At 50.6% G+C, this 21102-nt stretch overlaps 1 protein-coding gene across 2 annotated transcripts in view; it reads left to right on the top strand.

Annotated features, from left to right (window-relative positions):
- The window catches only part of LOC144124615 (dual oxidase maturation factor 1-like), a 91365-nt gene that overhangs the window by 21987 nt on the left and 48276 nt on the right, over nt 1-21102 (top strand). Inside the window, exon 2 of one of the 2 annotated variants that reach the window (XM_077657412.1) lies at nt 18782-18845. The exons of the other annotated variant lie outside the window; for it this stretch is intronic. The gene's annotated coding sequence lies outside the window, so the exon portion shown is untranslated. The remainder of the gene's footprint in view (nt 1-18781; nt 18846-21102) is intronic. 2 annotated transcript variants of the gene reach the window in all.

The following is a 21102-nucleotide window of genomic DNA, read 5'->3' as shown; positions in this document are numbered from 1 at the left end:
ATCTGAGAAGATCTGAGGATGATCGAGGATTCTTCTCTCACGGCACTCGTCGTCCGGTTTTAAAAGGGGTCCGGTCCCTAGGATTCCCCAGGTTCGAGGAAGTCTTCGCCAGGTTGGGCGTGGCCTAACTTGCGTTGTCGTACACAAACACACACACACACACACACACACACACACACACACACACACACACACACACACACACACACACACACACACACACACACACACACACACACACCACTTCACATAGGGACACGCCCCCGTCACATGCCTCGCCGGAGAAAGAGGGTGCCGCTGGACAATCGCCCCCACCAGAGAGAACGTTGTCTTCGCGTCCGAACGACAGTTCTCACGCTCCAGCCGGACACGTCTTCCGGGAAGTCCGAACGGGCGAGGCGCCGGCGAGCAGGAATAGTTGAAGGGGTGAGTCACCCCTGCTCGGTGCTGGCGGTCGCTAACTGCCTCCGTGCCGCACGGTAGATCTTCCGGGAACAAGGTTTACAAACGGCAGTGGAATCCTCCGTCTCGAATCCAATAAACCTCGCGAGGACCGGCCGTGGGAACCCAGATGCCTATCGCCGTGCAGGGACCCTGGCTGCAGGTGTCCTGGCCGAATACGCAGCTGAATCAGACCACCGGCTGTCGCCAAAAACCTTACAGCTCCTCCGCGGCCCGAAAAATCTCGAATGTCCAGCGTTGACGACCGCTGGGCAGGAAGAGATGAGATGGCGTCCGTGTTGGTCCCCTGGATTGCAATATCATCGCCCCCAAGGCAGAACCCAAAGCACCACCAACGAAGGAAAGCGCAGGTGGGACGTTCCAAACAGCAAAGCACTGCCCCACCCGCAAGCGCTCGGACTTCGCCAAAGGATCACCAGGCTTCTTCCATTGACTACAATACACTTTTTAAAAAATTGTGTTCAAATTTGGGTTAATGTTGTGCCGACTGAGCGCGAAACATCTCCTTTTGAAACTGCCACAGCCGGATTACTCGGAACAAAGTAAAAAAAAAACACTCACACAGGAGGAGGTTCCTCTTAGTTCTCCCGCTTACATCAGTCTGCTCAAGCCATCAGCATTTCCGTGCAGTTTCCCCTTCTTATAACGCACCGAGAAATTGTACTGTTGGAGAGCCATACTCCATCTGAGCAAGCGACCATTTTTGGGGGACATCTGTCGCAGCCACGTTAAAGGACAATGGTCAGTCTCAAATACAAACTTCGCTCCGTACAGGTAACACGACAACTTCTGCGCTGCCCAAACTAAACACGCGCACTCTTTTTCGGAAGCGCTGTACGCTTCCTCTCTACTGGTCAGTTTGCGGCTGATGTACAGAACTGGGTGTTCTTCATGGTCGTAGCCAACTTGGCTTAAGACAGCACCCAGCCCTCTATCACTGGCATCACACTGGACTATGAACTCTTTCCCATAGTCAGGGGTCCTGAGCAAGGGTCGGGACACGAGTGCTTCCTTCAGGCTTTTGAAGGCGTTTTCTTTTTGGTTATCCCAACCTACGTCAGTAGGTGCTCCCTTTCGCAAGGCGTCAGTTAAGGGACTAGCCCGCTGTGATTAGTTAGGAATATATCGCTGGTAGTACCCAACTAATCCCAAAAATGAGCGAATGGCCGTTTTCGTCCGTGGTTGCGGAAATGCTGCGATCGGGGCAATCTTTAACTCGGATGGGCTCCTAGTTCCCTGGCCTACAACGTGGCCCAAGTACGTCACCTGTGCGCAACCAAATCTACACTTTTCTGCCTTCAGTGTCAGTCCAGCCTGTCGTAAACTGGAAAACACGGTCCTTAGGTGTTCTATATGCTCTTGCCAGGTTTCCGAAAAAATTGCCACATCGTCTAATTAAGGGAGTGCAAAGCACTGCATGTCCTTCAGTACGATGTCCATGAGTTTCGAGAAGCTGTAGGGGGCATTCTTCAACCCAAAACTAAGCATTAAGGGTCGAAAGGTGCCCGCTGGGGAGATGAAAGCGGCATACCTGCTCGCGCTTTCTGAGAGGGGAACTTGCCAATATCCCCGTACGAGATCGAGGGTGGAAATGAATTTCGCGCCGCTCACCCTTTTTATCCTTTCCTCTATGTTGGGAATCGGGTATAGCTGATCCCTGGTAATTGCATTAAGCTTTCTATAATCCACGCAGGGACGAGGATCTTTCCCTGGGGCCTCAACAAGAATTAGCGGTGAGGTATAGTCACTTTCCGCTGGCTCTACAGCCCCTAACTCCAATATGCGCTGAATTTCCGCGTCCATTATTTCTTTTCGCCGCGGTGATACCCTGTAGGGTTTCGACCGTACCGGCTCATCAGAGGTGAGCTCGATTTCGTGTGTCAGGAGGTGTGTCTTTCCCGGGCGACTGCTAAATAGGTCAGCGAATTCGTTCAACAACTGCTTTAGCGCGTCGACCTGTGTCCCGCTTAGGAAATCTGCATTCACGGAGTGAGCCAGAATGTTTTCCACGTTGTCACTAGCGTCCGCACCTCCCTTCCAACCCTGACTCTCGCTGTCCAGCTCTTCAGGTTCATTTAGAGTCAGATTAACGATCCCGCTGCGTTACACGAACGGCTTCATCAGATTGCAATGATAGATTCTCACCTGCTTTCCCCTGCCTGGAACCCTTAGCGCGTAATTCGTGTCCGAAAGTTTTTGCAACACTTCTACTGGACCATCCCAGTGAACTTCCAGCTTGTTTTTTTCTCGATGGACGGAGGATCATCACGCGATCGCCCGCGGTGAAACCTCTAAGGCGAGCGTTTTTGTCATAATAGACCTTGGCGGTCTCCTGGGCAGCTTTTATATTTCGATTTACTAATTCCCTCGTGTTGTTAAGGCGGTCCAGTAGCTTAAGCACGTACTCAACCACTGTCTGGTTCTCTCCTGTCCCTTCCCACATTTCTCTCAGCATTCGGAGGGGAGAGCGGGGCTCTTCCGTACACGAGTTCTGCTGGCGTAAACCACGTATCTTCGTGGGGGACTGTTCGTAAAGCGAAAAGTGTGGCCGGCAGACAATCCTCCCAGTCTGCTTTATGCTCATAACAAAGAGCGCGTAGCACCCACTTCAGCACCGAATGCCATTTCTCTACACTGTTGGTCTGCGGATGATACACCGAGCTGTGCAACAGTTTTATTCCGCATCTTTCTAGGAATGTGGTCGTCAAGGCGCTTGTAAAGACCGTCGCCTGATCGGCTTGGATTTCGGCCGGAAATCCTATTCTCGCGAACACTAACAAAAGGGCATCAACTATTTCTGTGGAGCTCAAGTCCTTCAACGGAATTGCTTCGGGAAATTTTGTGGCGGGACATAGCATAGTAAGCAAGTACTTATAGCCTGATTTCGTGTTAGGCAAAGGGCCTACTGTGTCTATTACAAGCCGGCGGAAAGGTTCCGAGATCAATGGAACAATTTTCAGTGGAGCCTTCCATGTCTCTCCCGGCTTGCCCACGCGCTGGCACGCATCGCATGATTTTACGTAGCGTTCTGCATCTTTGAAACAACCCGGCCAATAATATTCCATTAATAGGCGCTCCTTTGTTTTATGGATTCCCAGGTGTCCTGCCCAGCCATTTCCGTGGCTGAGACTCAGAATGTCCGCTCTGTATTTTTCGGGCCCGAGCAGCTGATCAAATGTTTTGCCTTTTCTGTCCTGGTAGTGTCGGTATAGTAAGCCTCCCTTCTCATGCATCGTTATGTTGCGACTCGCGATGCCCTCTTTAGCTTTAAGGTGCAGTCTTTCCAAAGTGGGATCCTGCTTCTGTTCTTTTGTTAGGGACTCCCTGTTCACCTGCAGAAGGCGATCAAAACTAAGCGATGTTGTAGATAAAACGGATCCTTCAGCGTTTTCTCATTCCTCTACCGACTTAGTGGTTGAAGTCTCTCGTCGCTCATTTGCTCGGTCAGCTGTCTGGCTTTCATTCCTCGTTGGTTCACTTCCCTCCTCATTTGATTGCAACGATATGCTGGCTGGTGCGTCTCTGGCTACCTGAGGTTCGGGAATCTGACTTAGTTGAGATGCGAGCTGACGAGTTTTCGATCTTGTCAAAGCTTGTATCACCCCGCTTCCGAGTTTCTGGCCTCTCTCGCGTAGCAATTGGTCTGATCGATCCGAGAAGAGGTAAGGATATTAAAGTGGCACGGCCTTCGAAACTGCGGCCTCAGTGATTAGCTCTCCAAACGGTCCACAAATTATCACTCTGGCTATGGGAAGGCATACACTGTGTTCTTCTACTGTCTGTTTTATCCACGAGACTTCTCCCGTAAAATCGTCCACTGACACGTAAGACGGGTGGACAACGTCCATCGTCGCGGCGCTATCACGAAGCACCCTGCACGGTATCCCGTTAACGTGCAGCTCGTGCAGGTATGGCTTAAGGAGCTCTAGATTCTCGGCGTTATCCTCGACGCACGAGAACACCAAACGTTGCTTTGTACATTTGGCTGCAAAGTGCCCGACACCATTGCAGTTGTAGCAACGAAATGGCCTACTAGCCTCAAACTCTTTTTTCGTGGCTTTGTCTGCTCCCTGTCTCTTCGCCTGTTCTTCACGCTTTTCTGGCGCTACCTTCGTTGCCTCTGATTGCTCCGAACTTCTAGCACTTCGCGTCTTTCTGCTAGGCCCTTTATCTCGCATCGCGATTCGAGCGTGTGACGCACCCTCTTCAGTGCTCAACCTTCTGCGCGAAACATACTCCTCTGCTAGCTCAGCGGCCCTTTCAACTGTGTCGACTTTTTCCCTGTCTTGAACCCACAGTTTCACCACTTGGGGAATGCTTCGGTAAAATTGCTCAAGGCAAAAACACTCAATGATTTTGTCTCTTCTTTCATAAACCTCGGCTCCTTTTAGCCACTCTAGCAGATTCGTCTTTAGTCCATACGCGAAATCCGGATAGCCCTCGCTATCGTTTTTCATTGCGTTCCTGAAGCGCTGTCGGAAAGCTTGGGCTGACAGCAGGTACCTTTTTAGCAGGCTGGCTTTGACTTTTTCGTAGTCAGCTGCGTCTTGTGTGCTAAGTCTCGCTATGACTTCAGCTACTTCACATGGCAAGAGTGTCAGAAGCCGTTGCGGCCATGTACTGCGAGCAAAGTTCTCCCTTTCGCAAGTTTTCTCAAAGTTTCCCAGGTACAATCCTATGTCCCTTCCACTTTCATATTGCTGCATGGATCTGTTCATTCTATATGATTGTACATCGCTTGCTCTTTCAGGAGACCCGGCTCTCGAACTGTCGCCTTTTTTTTTCGATTTTCGCTTCCAAGCTGCAATCGCTTTAGATTTCTTTCTTCTTTTTCAGCTTCCCACTTTTGCCGTTCTTTCTCTTTTTCCCATTGCGCTTCCCTTTTTCTTTTTTCTTCCTGTACCAAATTCCACGTATCTACCAGCTGATCGTCATCTACGTGCTTTTGAATTGTCTTGCATATTTCATGTTTTGTAATTTTTCCCTGTACTTCTATTGACAGTTCCTCGCATAACAACAGCAAGTCCGACTTTGACAATTTCATAAGGTCCATGACAATGCCTTCTCCGCTTTGGCAATGCTATCTTCAAAATGTCGTGAGATTACCCTTTCTCAATTGACATACACTTCCCAGTGTTTCTAGATTATTCTCTCAAAATCTGAAGCCTGGCGAATCCTATAGCAAAATGGCGAAACGCTTATCGGTTGAGAAATCACGATGTCGCACAGTCCATCCCAGCTGCTGCCAACCAGTTGTTAGAGACGAGGGGTCCTTGAGTGAGCTGACTCTTTCAGCACCGCAGGTCCCTTCTCCGAATGACGTTGTCGGACTTGGTTATGAAGGAAACTGTACAGGGGGTTTATTTTACATTATTTACAAGATTTTGGAACCCATTGGAGGGTGATGGGGGAAGGTCGGAGGATCTGAGAAGATCTGAGGATGATTGAGGATTCTTCTCTCACGGCACTCGTCGTCCGGTTTTAAAAGGGGTCCGGTCCCTAGGATTCCCCAGGTTCGAGCAAGTCTTCGCCAGGTTGGGCGTGGCCTAACTTGCATTGTCGTACACACACACACACACACCACTTCACATAGGGACACGCCCCCGTCACATGCCTCGCCGGAGAAAGAGGGTGCCGCTGGACAATCGCCCCCACCAGAGAGAGCGTTGTCTTCGCGTCCGAACGACAGTTCTCACGCTCCAGCCGGACACGTCTTCCAGGAAGTCCGAATGGTCGAGGCGCCGGCGAGCAGGCATAGTTGAAGGGGTGAGTCACCCCTGCTCCGTGCTGGCGGTCGCTAACTGCCTCCGTGCCGCACGGTAGATCATCCGGGAACAAGGTTTACAAACGGCAGTGGAATCCTCCGTCTCGAATCCAATAAATCTCGCGAGGACCGGCCGTGGGAACCCAGATGCCTATCGCCGTGCAGGGACCCCGGCTGCAGGTGTCCTGGCCGAATACGCAGCTGAATCAGACCACCGGCTGTCGCCAGAAACCATACAGCCCTTTTCCCGCGTCGTCGTCTTGATCGTCTGCTAGCTCTCCTCCCGTCGCCCATTTTGTCTCGAGGATGGCTGGTTCGAACGATGAGCTGTTGGCTACGGTAAACGTACTTATACTTTTGAAAAAGACAGCGCATGAAGACAGGACAGTGCAGAGACTGCTGCAGGTGATCGAGATTCGAGCCACGTTGGCCGAAGGGGCACCACCTTTAGCAGGCTGCGAGGTTGTCCCAGACTGGGGCTTCGCCCGCGAGGGGCGCAGCGGGGTTTACGGAGGTTCTCCCAAGCGAACTCCCCTAAAGAAAGCCGGGCGCCAGGCCGGGGGACGCTTGTACCCATTTTTACCGGTGGGTGCCCGGCGGTGGGCTTCGAACCATCCACCCCCCGAAGCCGAGACGGGCGCCCTGTCTTCATGCGCTGTCTTTTTCAAAAGTGATGCACCAACAAGCCCAAAGTTCCACCCTATTAAGTACTTATACTTGTTTGTTCGCTGCTTCTGCACCGTCGCTTCTGCACCGTCTCAAGTAGCATGTCCATGCTGGCAAAGCAGCCGCCGAGTGCCCGGCCGGCCGGCCGGCCGGACGCGCGCAGCCTCCGCCTCCGCCGACGGGGTCACTGAGCTGGGACCGACGTCACGGTTCACGGTCGGCGCCCATTGGCTGTTCTCGTCAGCGGCACGGGAAAAATAGGTACCGGACCCATCGCTCTGCGGGACGGCACAGCAGGCTGTCCGCGGGAGAAAAACCGGCTTGTGCGGGAAACGGCGCCCGGAAAACGTTCTGCGTTGCGCGTTTTCCCGCTAATGTGAGCGCGCCTTTACGCACGCGCCTTCAGCGTCTTCGGGGAAGGAAACTTGCCCCTGCCTTGCTGCCGGCAAGTACTCCGGACAGCCGGCTAGCTTACAGGAGGAGCCGCGGGCTATCAAGGCTGCGGGCATTCAGTAAGTGACGAAACAGCCGCAGCGTGCCTGCCCCCCTGTCCGACGTGAATGTATCAGCGCCCTCAGCGTGCACAGCCGATGCAAACACTGCAGTGGATTACGCCGGTGCAGCGAGAAGACATTGGTTTTGAGTTCGGGCAGGTCTGTCGGACTAATCAACAGCAGGCAGCAGCCCCGATGAGGGCCAATGCCGAAGTTCCGTGGCCTTGTTCTGCTCGGGTGCCCACCAACGACGCCTTCGTCGCGTTTCGCCGGCGAAGCGGCCGTGGACACCGGGCGCTCCGAGATGCAGCGTGGAACACGACGGCCGCGGACCGGAGCTGCGACGAGGAGGTGGTGCGGTGAGAGGGTGCTATCCGGTGGTGCTCGTTCGTTTCGGCAGCCGCGGCCGCCGTTCTTCATGGAGCGTGGCGATTGATTCCCGCGCTCCCCGTGGCACCTAAAGCGTCGGCGGCCTTGACACGCTTGCGGGCGCAACTGGAGCGCGCACTTTCCCTTTTGACGGCCCCGCCGTGGGCCGCCATGCAAGTGCAGGCTTGGTTCCCGAGCGGCGGCCGGCTTCTTCGCGCCGTCCACTCACGCTGCTACCGCGCTGCCCTTGGCGGTCACAGCGACCGCGTTTCTTGCGACCATCGCCAGACAGGCGCTTTGTAGCACGCGGAAGTGGTGACATAAACCGCTCCCCTTGGGGCTTACGGAGCGCGACAGCCGCGCTCACTTTGCTTGTTGCTAGGACAGGCAGCAGTAGATTGGTTGGCCTGTTCAGGCTGCGTCGGCCGCTACATCGTTCCTTGCCGGGTGCTTAGGCGAGGAGTAATCCAGATTTCCTTGCATTCCATGCGACTAAAACCATAAGGAACAGCTCTACACCGGAACCATCGGCCACTGAGAAAACAGTGCGTTTCTCTGTGTTTCTATGCCATTTACCCGTTTTCTTACGACAGAAAAATGCAATTGCTGTGGTTTCCATGTCGACACGCGTTTTGTACCATATACAGGCTGTTTCACCTCAGGCTTTGAACAAATTTTAAAAATAGGCTTTTTCAGTTAAAAGAGCGCTTTTTTCGGCATAGTATTGTCAGCGGTGTACTACTTCAGCATAAAGCTAAGACGTGCTAACTAGCAGGCTAGTTGACTGAAATTTAATAGTGAACTTTTTAACTCTTATTGTCATGCTTCTTAATTGCTGAGAGGCGTGTAGCCCACTGTAAGTAATATACATGTCAGTTTTTAGAAATTCCAAAACGCGCTTACCCTCGGCGTTGTGGCCGCAAAAAATTTTGGCTATTCCGACGAGTTGCGTGCACTGGATAGGTTGCTTTGCCTGTAGGCTTCTCTAAAGCGTATCTGTTTTGGCGCGATGTAGCTAACATTTGTTTAGCCACAGCGCAGAGGGTAACCGAATTTTCTAAATTCTAAAAACTGACATGGATATTGCTTACAATGGGCTGCACGCCTGTCAGTAGTAAAGGAGCCTAACAGTGATACTCGGAAAGTTAGCTATTCAGTTTTAGTTAACCAGCCTGCTAGTTAGCCCGTCTTAAATTTATGCTTATGTACTATACTGCTGACAATGATATGTCGAAAAAAGCGCTCTTCTGATTGCAAAAGCCTGTTTTTAAAAAGTGTGTAAAGTCTTAGGTGAAACACCCTGTAAATGCGTCACCAAATCAAGAAGCACCCTAGGCTCCAGCGTCCGTTGCTCAATATTCGAAGGATCAGCGCTATTCTTCGGTGATGATGGCCTCTCATTTCGCACTTCAGTGACTGCCATTGCGCGGTGCGTAGGCTGCAAGTCTCCTCTGAGGGCAGAAAGAGCGCGAACATGAGAGCTGCTGCGATGGGGAGACTCGTTTTACGATGCGGTTCTCTACGGCAGCGGTCTCTTCGAAATCGAAACCTCGCCGCTGCATGAGGCGTTCCTACGCGCTTGGGAGTGGATCCCGCTGGACCTGAATGAGCAAGGCGGGGTGTGACGTGGATGCATTCTGCAGCCTCATGGGTCTCGAATTCTGCAATGAAATTAACGGGCAGGAACGCATAAGGGCGCGTTGTTTGTACAACACTGTCAAAAAACTGACGAGATCAAGCGCTACATATTGGGCAGCAAAATGGCACGAATGAAAGCGCCCGTATAAGCGCCGTATTTTTATGCGAAGGTGGCCACAGGAGAGGACCATGCTCCTGACAACCTTGGATCCGTGCAGAAGAGTTGAGCACCACTCCGACCTTACGTGTAGCCTTTGATAAAAGTATGCTGCCCGTGGGTTACCTTTAAGCCGCAGAGTGAGGCTCTGTTGAACGCCTGAAGGCGCTTATCTTAAAAGAAGTGGGCACGAGAGTACCTCTTGCTTTTTCTCCGATTACTACGGGAGCCGTAGGGCATGCCCTTACGTAGTCCATTTTTTTACAAACCTTGTGATAGGGAACCTTTAGAGCCCCTGGCTTCCTAAAGGGACTCGACGCATTCTGCGCATGCAATTAGCACTCATTGCGTATTACTGCAGTTTTCGACGCAATTATACTTATTTAAGGGATAGTCTACATCTACGTGATATAATATTGGAATAGATGCAGTCGCTTGGTTAATATCGCGCCTCGCTGCTGACCGCTGCTGACCGCTGCTGTCGTCTGCAACATTCAAATGGGGTATGGGAGCGGTATGCAAAAAAAAAAAAAACTGCGGGGAAGCCTATGGTGGCGCTCTTCTCTAAGGCATGCTTTCGGCGCGCGATGTTTCTTCATTGCTTGTTTCGAATTATGGGACTGCGCAGCTTTCGGGGGAAACCACCCCATTGCGCGTTAGGGTCTTTGTAATCGGCACTGGCGCCTCGGTGGAAAACTGGTTGCAAAGGGCGCAAATCGACTCCCGTAGAGGAGCTACCTCTCATCAGGGTGCACTCAAAACGGCAGCACGACACAGCGAGCTCCTCTCGCAGACGATGCCACCGGCCCCGTCTTCGACCCGAGGTGTCTCTCTTTTGCATCGCGTGAGGCGAATGCGGAGGCTGTCCTCCGGCGCTCCCTCTAATGACATCCCGGCGCGTGGTGGGCGGAACAGCTTTAATGGCCGCGAGCGCGCTCACCCCTTCGCGGCTAATCGCGCAATTATCTGCCGCGGACGTCGCAACCGCGATGGGAAAGACATCGAGCTAGCCCCGGGACGCGTATCGCCCCCTTGTTCGCAGTCGCGGCCTCTTCAGCTCTGCGCCTAACGAGCTTAAGGCTGTCCATTGGTGCAGCCTTGGCGGCCGGTGTGTCCTCCCAATTAGGCCGCCCTCGTCTGGTCCACGAAGAGAGAGCCATCGGATCGGAATCTGTGCCACTGCCGCGCTCGCGGGAACGCGTTCCGGCAGGTGGCAGGCGTTCCTCCAACCTGGCGCACGCCGTGGCCATGGAAAAGCAGACGAACTACAAGGCTGCTGCTTTGACAGCCGAGAATTTCTTTTCGCCCTCCCGCCGCTTTCCACAGTGAGCTGCTCATCAGCAGGAAAGGGTTTCGGCCGCAATGCTTTACCTTCGGCCACGCTGCTTCTGCAGACAAAGAGACCTGAGATCTCGTGGAGGAAATGACTGGATGGAAGTGATCCCCTGCAGACGGCGCTTTCTTCATGAGAAATTGAGGAAGCCTGCTTTTGCGGCCGAAACAAAATTATCGACTGCAAGGAATGGCCCCCTTCCTCTCACACACTTACTCACCGTTGGTGGTCGCTTATTCGGGAAGGAGCACGCAGGCCACACGAACTCACATTTCACACTGGGTTGTGTTTGATTGCTGTGATCTTATAAAGTTTTAATCGATATGCGCTCTAAATGGTAACCTTGCAGCTGCGAGCGTTCCATCAGCTCGGCAACACGGGTCCTAAAGCTATGCCCGCTGATACTTCTGCTGACATGTAAAGCTACTTTGCCATTCTCTATGTGCACGGAGAGAGTGAGCGCGCGGGAATACTAACCCACCGCCAATTCTGCTGAAAAGCAGCACTCACGGGCTGGATTTGTTCGCCTCCACAGAACACGTGGGATCCGAAGCTTGCATTGAGCAACGTGCTTTGAGAGAACTAAGCGCGTCCTTCATTCTCCTTCTCGCCCTTAGCGCTCTAGCGCGGGAAATGTACCAGGTTCAAGGCATGTTTCCGAAGTGAATGGCCCTACGTTCATGCTGAAATTATTTTATTTTGTTCCTTGTTCCTTAAGCGAGGAGGCGCGTTGCTTCTTTGTAATTTTCACTGTCGTTTTCTGTCTGCGTGTGCGTTCGTGTCAGCAGATTTCGGAACAATGTTCGCTCCTATCATGCGCTCATGTCCGCAACCGAGAAAGAACGAGCATAATGCGAACGGTGGCCATATTGAACGCAGCGTCAAAGTCGCCCTGCAGCAGCGCCCCGTGACCACACGATCGTCGTACTGTACAAGGACAGCACACTTAGCGAGTGTTCTCTGCAAGGCGTCCGGCTTAGATACGAGAAGTGGGCCAACGCATTGAGCGATTTATCGAGGCAACGCGTGCGCCACTGCAGCTTCAGCTGCAGTTCCTTTGCATGTGCATGGACGTTCCGATGGTCAGTGCTAATCCATCCTCTTCCTAAATGAGCCTAACTAGCGCTTTTTGGGTTGACGACTTCTAGCTGTTTTCTTTTGCTCGTTACCGACCTGCGGTTTTTAGGCAAACATAGAACGGTTTCTTCCTCACTGTATGAGCAGGTTGCTGATTTCGGGTTGGTGGTGGTGGTGTAAACGTACAGGCGGGATTAGCCATATACAGTGGCCCTTCGGCAACTGCTCCGCCTGAGTCGATTATTTACATGATTATGTCTCTACCACTGTTCCATAACGCCAGTGTGCTCTAAAAACGTCAATAGTGATCGTGACACTGATCGCCGCTCAGCTCGGGAGCCCTCATTGTACACACGTGAGTGTCCTCAGGATGGTTAAACACGCTCAACTTTTTACAGAACGAGAGACACAACAACCACACCAACACAGATCGCGAATGTCTCTCATTCTGTAAAAAGTTAAGCGCGTTGAACCATCAATAACCACCTACTAGTCCCAATTCTCGCCATTTTAGACTCCTCAGGTTTTCCCAGAGTGTCTCACGCTCAGCACAAAAACGCGGACAAGCTAAAATGGAATGGTTCACATCACCTTCAACATGAGAGAGAACATCAGAGGTGGCGCGGTGAATCTTGTGCAACTATGCCGGCGCTTAGGCGGATACAAGTCGATACAAGGCAGTCGATACAAGAGAGTGGCTCTGTCGCGCAACAAGCCACTCGTATAGCAAGGGGGGTGCAAAGGTGGCCGAAGTGCAGAAAAGTGCAGCACCACTTGGTGCATAGAGAAGTTCGTCCTTTCGGATAGCCACGGAAGATGGATAAGACCGGGCTTCCTGAGCAAGAAGCTCTGCCGCCGCGTTACCAGCGCCTCCTACGTGAGATGATAGCCACTGAAAGCAAATTCTTAATCCTTTCAACTGTAACTTCCTCAGCCAGGTGAAAGCACAGAGGCGAAATTTATCATCAAAAGTTCCTTGTTGCAGGCGCTGTAGTTCAATCTTTGATACAGACAGGATCACTACACTCTGTGGTATGCAGAAAGACAGACGTTTAAGCGACCTTGCAAGGACCAAAGATTGAGCCGAAGTGGACGACACTATAGTCTTCGCAAGCACCCAGCCCAAGATATCACAAGGCGAGGCAACACAAATGCACCTGACAAGTACTTTTCCTGCCTGCTTACAGAACCATCGGTGTAAACTTGTAGGTGGCATCGCACACACTGTTCAGATGTCCAGGAACCAAGGATTGTACTTCCGCCAGAGGTAACTATCGTTTTGTACGTATGCCTTGGAAATCGAGGCGGTAATGAATGTCGTCATAAACCCATGGCGGGCTCTGCTGTCACCTGCGTCCCGTGCGTGTCCAACCCATTGTATTTAGGAATTGAGGGGCGCTGCAGAGAAGTGACTTTGGGTCCTAGATCGCAGCCGATCAAGCAGCGCCTGTCCTGTCCGGATCTCTCCAAGGCGAGCTAATTTTAGAAGCAGTTTTTGGAAGCCTGCAGACGTAACGGGCTTCTTCTAAGACTTCGCTAGAAGAAGTCTGGCGTGGAAATCCCAGCGCAGTCTTCAGGCATTCCCTGTTGCTGACCTCAAGGCGCTTATACTGGCTTTATGATGGCGACAGGAAAGGCAGAGTAAAGAATTCTGCTGATGACAATTGTTGAGTGTAGTTTTAACACGGTTGAAAGAGCACTCTTCTTAGGTTTCGCTCCCTGGCTTTTCGTGTGACAATAGCCCTACACAATTCTGGTAGATTTGCGCGGCAAGCGTCCAACACCACATTTTCAGCTATACAGGGACTCACGACAGCAAAGACAAGATTGCCAGAGTGTTCTACAAAGCCCACAGAAGGAAAACGTTGGTGTCTCTGCTATGCTAGTTTCTAAGACGCAACCACGATGTCTACAGCTGCAAGACCTTACACATGCTGCACCCTCAATAAAATTGTAAGCCACCAACCAAATGTCCTGTTTTTGTCAGGGGTCAAGTAACGTGCTTTAGCGGCAATTACTGACGGCTAATAAGAGGCTAGAGATTTCTCAAGCTTAAAAAGTGGTACCGAGAGTAAAATTGGACAGCACATGAAAAAATCAATCCAACCTAACTCCTGTCTATTCAATATGTTGGTGGTATCTGCTTCACTATCCATCGCAAGAACGCACGCCTTGAGCCTCAGCTGGTCACCTCGTGAAGTTTCAGGAAACGAGCGAGTTGTAAATTCCTGGATATGCTGTCGAAAGGAGACACATTTCTCTTCTCTTTCTTTGTTAGTTTATTTGTGTCGGCTATGCCGCCTCCATGAGCATCGACTTGACAAGACTGCGTGGCTGAAGACAGTGTAATTTCGTACAGACTTGCTCCAGAGCAAAGTTTCTGGCGCTATTACGCAATTATGGAGCATCAGCGCTGTCGTGGGAGCCGGCGTCGAGAAAATAAAAAGAAAACAGGCGAGGCTTAAGCAGCAGTTATAAAATATACACCCGGGGAGGGGAAATTCAGGCCAATGTTTCCTGAGACACTCTTGGAATTTCTTTGCAAGGAGATAGAAGGTATGTATCTACATGTGCGGAATGTCGTTGCGAGGCAGGAGTCAATTTGTTTGAAACGAAATATTAAATCGCCGTTGGTGCATTTAGGCGCTGAAGCCAGATTTTGTGGTCTGAACATTGCCAACTAATGCTGTCGTTCTTTTCGCGCCAGGTCTCTGCAGCCAGGCGCGCACTTGCGTCGACAACACGCTAGCACCAATGCGTGTTTCCTGTCTTGAATATCTTATTCGAAATTTTTAAAGAAGGGGTTTGGCGGGAGAGTGCAATTAAACCAGACAGATTACGGCCCATTTTAGAGCGGCCTCGTCCTTGCGCACTTAAATTAAGTAGACTGTCGCCGCGCAGCTATCAGAGTTCGCGCGGCGTTTCTGCGAGAGTCGTAAGCAAAGGGGCTCCAGCACCGTCGCGTGCGCCGCCCTCTGAATGGCGCGTCCTTGACACACTCAGCACAGACGGTTGCGTCGGCAGGAATTTCGCATCGGCTCATAGCTTTTCAGCGGGAACGCTCCGAAACCTGGCTGAAGATTTTATGGCGCTAGCAACATTAATAGCGCGGCGGTAAGCTCTGGTTAGCGATTCCTTTGAACGCGATTAAAGGGCGATTAAATCTCGAGGAGTCCTATCGCGAGACCGTAAACTAGCGGCGATTCGGCCGCGCACTTGGAAGTTGGTGATAGCTGCAGCGGCGGCACCTATGCGGCACTTGGATTTTCTGGTCGCATTCAAAGGTGCTGCGCAAACAAGCCCATAGATAATATAGCAGACACTAATCTCACGATGTTTCCGTTCATCGGCTTCCTTACTCCTGATTCCTGCTTGGCGATTAAAAAGCAAACCAAGGTGGTTAACTGGCAAAGAGGGCCGAATGAAGTCGTCCCACTTCAAAAGCATAAAATATGCTTCGAAGTTTAGACATCTATGTCAAGTGGCGGAGCAACGTAGCAGCTGCCGGAGACAAAAGTCCAGTACAGCAGCCACAATGGCTGTTTTTTCACTCATATTTAGCCGCTGAATTTTGAAAGCGCTCGTTCATAAACACGCGTTTCTCTCTCGTCGTCTTCTTTTTGTTATTGTTATCATTCGACCCTAGAGCGTATAGCGCGCACAAAAGCTTCTCGTTCACTTGAATCGGGCCGTTACAAGGGCGGCGGCAATAGCCAATGGGCTCCTGGAGTGACTGCCCGCCCAACTGCGATTTTTTTTTTTGTGGCCGATTCTTTTCTTCGACAGGACGTGCAACGCAGCATCTGACGATCTACGATGTCTCTCGCAGAAGTAGGGTTCTTCTTGTGCTCGCAAAAAAACAAGCACGCAACATGCAGCGGCTGAAATTACCCTGAGAGTGCACAATTATACTTCTACGCGCCCAATAAAACAACGCCGCAATATTGCCGATACTTTGCATACTTTTATGCAATAAACGTTTTCTCAATCACTCGGGCCGTTACACGTTTGCAGAAAGGGATGGGCATTTTTTTTTAATTCGTTTGTTGCAGTCGTATATAGTCGTGTTGTACCTTTACTGCATTCACTTAGTTCCTAACGATTTTCGTCGACCCACAGGCCTCTTACGCTGTTGCGGTGAAGGCATGGCTGTAGATAAGCAAGCGCTTTCAATTATGGGCGTGACTCAAGTATCGGCAATATTGCGGCGTTATTTTATTGGGCGCGTGCAAGTATAATTGTGCACTCTCAGGGTAATTTCAGCCGGTGCATGTTGCATGCTTGTTTTTTTTTTTTTGCGAGCAAAAGAATAACCCTACTTCTGCGAGACACATCATAGATCGTCAGACGCTGCGTTGCATGTCCTGTCGAAGAAGAGCATCGGCCACACTGTATCGCTTCTGCGTTTCAGCCATAATGCGTGATTTGCTCGCAGCGAGACACTGCTGTCAGCTCTGCCAGCTTCGGTTATGGTGCAGCGGTGCAAACGGACAGCGACAACGCGGCAATCGTGCGGACGTGCTTCAAGTCACGTAGCTCCTACCCGAGCAAATAAAAAAAGAACTCTGCTTAGCATGTACCTCAGTCTTTTGCGTACTAATGAACCGCGCTGCTGGGTAGGGAACGGACAGCCCAGAGGGTGTTCTTGAACGAAAAACACTCTTGCTGGCGCACTACGCGCCATCCTTGCTGCCCCGAGGCGCAAAGGCACTTCTTGTTTATTAAAGTGTTGAATCACTATTGCGAATACTCTATTGCTCACAACTGCGTTAACATTGCGGGGCAGATCTAGAAATTTTGTATTTGTGCCAGCTCTGGGCAGGGTCGTTCCGCAGCCGCCGAGTACCTGATTTCAAACACACCCATTTTTTTTTGTTACTCATTAACAACGCCTGCGTTCAGACGGGTAGGGTGCAATGTCTCGTCTGTGAACTCTTACTATGAATAATTGAACACTAATTCAACATTATCATCTTCATCATCAGTCTAACTACGCCCAATGCAGCAAAAAGGCATATACAGTAAATTGCCCCTGTCCTGTGCGAGCTTTGGCCCCCTTATTTCCTGCAAACTTCCGAACTCCTCCGCTCACCTTAAGCCGCCGCGGTGGCTGAGTGGTTACGGCGCTCGGCTGCTGGCCCAAAAGGCGCGGATTCGATCCCGGCCGCGGCGATCGAATTTCAATGGAGGCGAAGTTCTAGAGGCCCGTGTGCAATGCGATGTCAGTGCACGTAAAAGAACCCCAGGTGGTCGAAATTTCCGGAGCCCTTCACTACGGCGTCTATCATAGCCTGAGTCGCTTTGGGACGTTAAACCCCCTTAAACTAAACCAAACCAACCATCCTCCGCTGCACGCTGCTAGGCTTGCCTTCTCTTGGAATCCACTCCGTTACGCTTAAAGGCGATCGGCTACCTAGATTCCCATTACATGCCCTGTCGAAGCCCATTTTTTTGTAACAATTTCGACTAGGATGTCTTGAATTTCCGCTTGTTACCTGACCTATTCTGCTCTTTACGTGCACCTTCACGTTACACGTATCATTTTCTCTTCCTTAGCTCGCTGCGTTGTCACTTGTCATACATTTAAATAATTCTACATAGCAATTTTTAAAAATCGTCAGGAAATTTGTATGAATCTGGTGGCTGCGCATTACTTAAGGTGGGGTTAAGAGCAGATCTCTGGGAGAGCTTTTGGTGCTGAAATGGTGTGAACGCGAAATGTGATAATAGTGCTAACGAATAACGTGCGCATCTCTTGCATTTTCTCCTCAGTGATAATTAATTTCTCGTTATATCGGGTATAATCAGTACGCCAGGGGTACGATGAGCAGTGCTATTGTATTGCAAAAAAATAAAATAAATAAAAACGACGAGAACCTGCCACCATTATTTGTAGCCTGATAATTTTACTCCGCTTTATTTTAGTCAGTGTGCACCTTTGTTTGTTGCTGCTTTTTGGTTAATTCAGAATAAGTGTCTGTGTTATATTGTCACCTCCCGCAATATACCCGTGGTGGGGGCTCATTGGTTAGGGCGCTCGGCTACTGATCCGGAGTTCTCGGGTTCCAACCCGACCGCGGCGGCTGCGTTTTTATGGACGCAAAACTCTAAGTCGCCCGTGTGCTGTACGATGTCAGTGCACTTAAGGATCCCCAGGGGGTCGAAATTATTCTGCAGCCCTTCACTACGGCACCTCTTTCTTCCTTTCTTCTTTCACTCACTCCTTTATTCCTTCCCTTACGGCGCAGTTCAGGTGTCCGCCGATTTGTGAGACAGATACTGCGCCATTTCCATTCACCAAAAACCAATTTAATTTATTCCCGCAAGATAGGTCAGCTGACATTGAGGTGGGACATATTTAATGAGGCGATACTCTGGGATGTTTTCAGTGAGGTGAAATACGAAATAGAAAGAGAGCTTGAGCAAGATATGTTGCTGGGCGAGTCGGTTAAGCATCATTATCAAAACAGCAGCGCTGGCAGACAACGGACCAGGACAAAGAGGACACACAACTGCGCTGTTGTGTGTCCTTGTCCTCGGCCGTTGTCGGCCAGCCTCTTCTTCTCAGAAAGAAGGCAGGAAGCCAGGAATATTCTTGAAGACGAATACAAGTACTCTTCTCTAAACTTCGGCTTGCGGACTGAGGCCTTCCCTCCATCCTTGTTCATCTTTTTTACGTTGACAAACACAAAGCTGGTTTCAAAGCGAGAGTCTGATAAGGTCACGGCGGGACGGAATTGGCAGCCGGAGTGTTTTGTTTGCAAATATGATTGTGCTACCAGAGGTGCTAACATTACCTTCTCTTCTACCTTGGATTACAGGTAACCTGCGAGGGTCGGTCACAAATCATCTCTAGGAGGGCTCCTCATTCACTGGGCGTCTGTGGTGAGTAAACTGAAGCTGCCACAAATGAGGTGTTGGTTGTGGGTGGGGGAGGGGTTTTGAGAGGAAGTATCATTAACCTGCTCATAATGAAACTCCATTGAAGCGTCCCGAAAAAATGTTCAAGACACTAAACCTCTCCGCTCGCCTTGTGAAGTTCGCGCCGTACAGTTCCTACACCAAGTATATGTAACTAAGATTCAACAATATTTTCCTTAAACCACTAAAAAACCTAAAACGCATCAACAAAGAGAACCGTGTTGAAGGTTCATTTCCCTCAGGTTTTTTGCTCTCGTAGGGAAAATGAAGCGGTTGGTTGCACGAGGCAGTTTTTTTGGGTGCCCAATGTTCGAAATTTCCGAATATTCCATTCGCTGAACGAGTCAAAATGTGTATTTTTAAAATTGTGTTCGTCTTTCGAATACTTTTGAATAATTTTTTTGAAGTTACAATTCTTTGGCGACTTTTTCAAAAACAGGGGACACTTTGACGCCGCACAGCAGATGCTGCGATCGGCCTGCTATAGAAAGGAGGTTACAGCGCCGCAGCGGTGACCATTCATGCGGCATCGTTCATAATGTTCAAGCATTGCTTCAGAGATTCGGCGACGCGGAGGGCTTAGGCAGGCTTAGCAAACCCTGTCTTGATGTCGAAACCCGGAGGTCATGGCTCATACGCAGTTTACGCCCCTCTCACATACCGAGATGTCGCAGTGGTTTATTCGCTCTCATCATTAGTAGCGATGTAGTATCGGACACCATGACTTGACAGTCATGCAGTTGATTTAAATCGGGCGGTGGCTCAAGCCACCTAGCCATGACTTATGAAATTTTACTCTTCTCTTGATTTTAGCCACCAATCAGATAACCGTCGCTTGGTTATTTCTACCCGCTTAAAATCTACGTTCCCTTCACTGTCCTTAAACCCCAATGCCTTGGATAAATCAGCCCCGCTGCTTTCCACTGTAGGGTGAAGCCCTTTACCGAAAAGTGTCAAGTGTTCAGCCGTTTCCTCCTCCTCTCCGCACGCAACGCACAACGTGTCTATCTCGTGGTACCTGACTCTATACGTCTTAGTCCGCAAAACCCCCGTCCTGGCCTGAAACAACAAAGAGCTTCCCCTACAATTATCAGATATTTTCTTTGGCAATTTCCTGCTTAAAAATCCTGCATGTTGCCAGTTATGTTTTCCATTTTCCATTCTATTTTCCCAGTTCTATGCTCCATTTACTAGCTTTGTGATGCACTCGCTCTAGCGGAGATCTGTGTTGCGTAATTTCACTAGAATTACTCTAGAACATACCACCGCACTGCCGCAAATATTTCGTTATTTTGTGCTATTATTCGTTTGGTACGAATTTTCACAAAAGTAACGAATATTCTATAAATGTTCGGTTCCGATTAGATTCCGTTCTACCACTCTTCTATACATGTTCGTTCCGGATTTTAACTATACTATTCGTATTCGAATCGGTAACTAACCTACTTTATTCGCAGTCGATTTGGTTCTGAAAAAGCAGTTTTCGCACACTCCTACCATTCATTTTGTATGTCGCCTTCGTGACTGGCTTGGCCCTGAGCATGGCGTGGTTCGATTCCATTTAGTAGGCCAGCTTGAACGATTGGACACAATCCTGTCCGCTTCTCCAAGGCGTCCGTGTCCCAACGTTCAAACCGATCAGCCCGAATGCCTTCTTGACGCGGAGATCATTTCAGAGACACTAGCCACATTACCCTCCATCCTTGTTGGCAATACAAGGACACCTCGCCTCAGTCGGATCAGCTGCACATGACACGAACGTCACCTTTCGGAAAGGAGGCAGTTCCGCGAAGCGGTGCAAGGCAGTGTCGTTTTGCAGCACGACCGAAGGGCCGCGTTTCAGGGCCCAATTCTCGGGCGCAAGTTTTGTGGTAGCTTGCAGTGCGTGAGTGTGTGCGCGGTTCGTTCCGGACAGCGCGGACGCACGCCGCGGTCCGAAGGCAGGGACGGCGACTCGGGCGAGGCCGCCGCAGACGGAGTGGGCGTCGCTCGAAGACCTTGGAGGCGCAAGGACCGTCTCGGCCAGCCACGCCGCGGTTCTCCTCTGCTAGACTGCTGAGGAGAGGAGGGTGGGGAATCACGGGGTGGAAATGACATTCCTGGAAGTGAATTCGCTGAAGTTCACCGCTGCCGTAATAAGCAACGATGCGTCCTGGGCGGACGACCGGACGATGTGGTTCTTCTTTCCGATGAAGTAATCATTTGAGTACCTGTCTCATTT

Source organism: Amblyomma americanum, chromosome 3 (assembly GCF_052857255.1).
Source record: "Amblyomma americanum isolate KBUSLIRL-KWMA chromosome 3, ASM5285725v1, whole genome shotgun sequence".
Lineage (NCBI taxonomy): Eukaryota > Metazoa > Arthropoda > Arachnida > Ixodida > Ixodidae > Amblyomma > Amblyomma americanum.
Note: the sequence above shows the minus strand (reverse complement) of the source record. Positions and strands in the feature narration are given on the sequence as shown.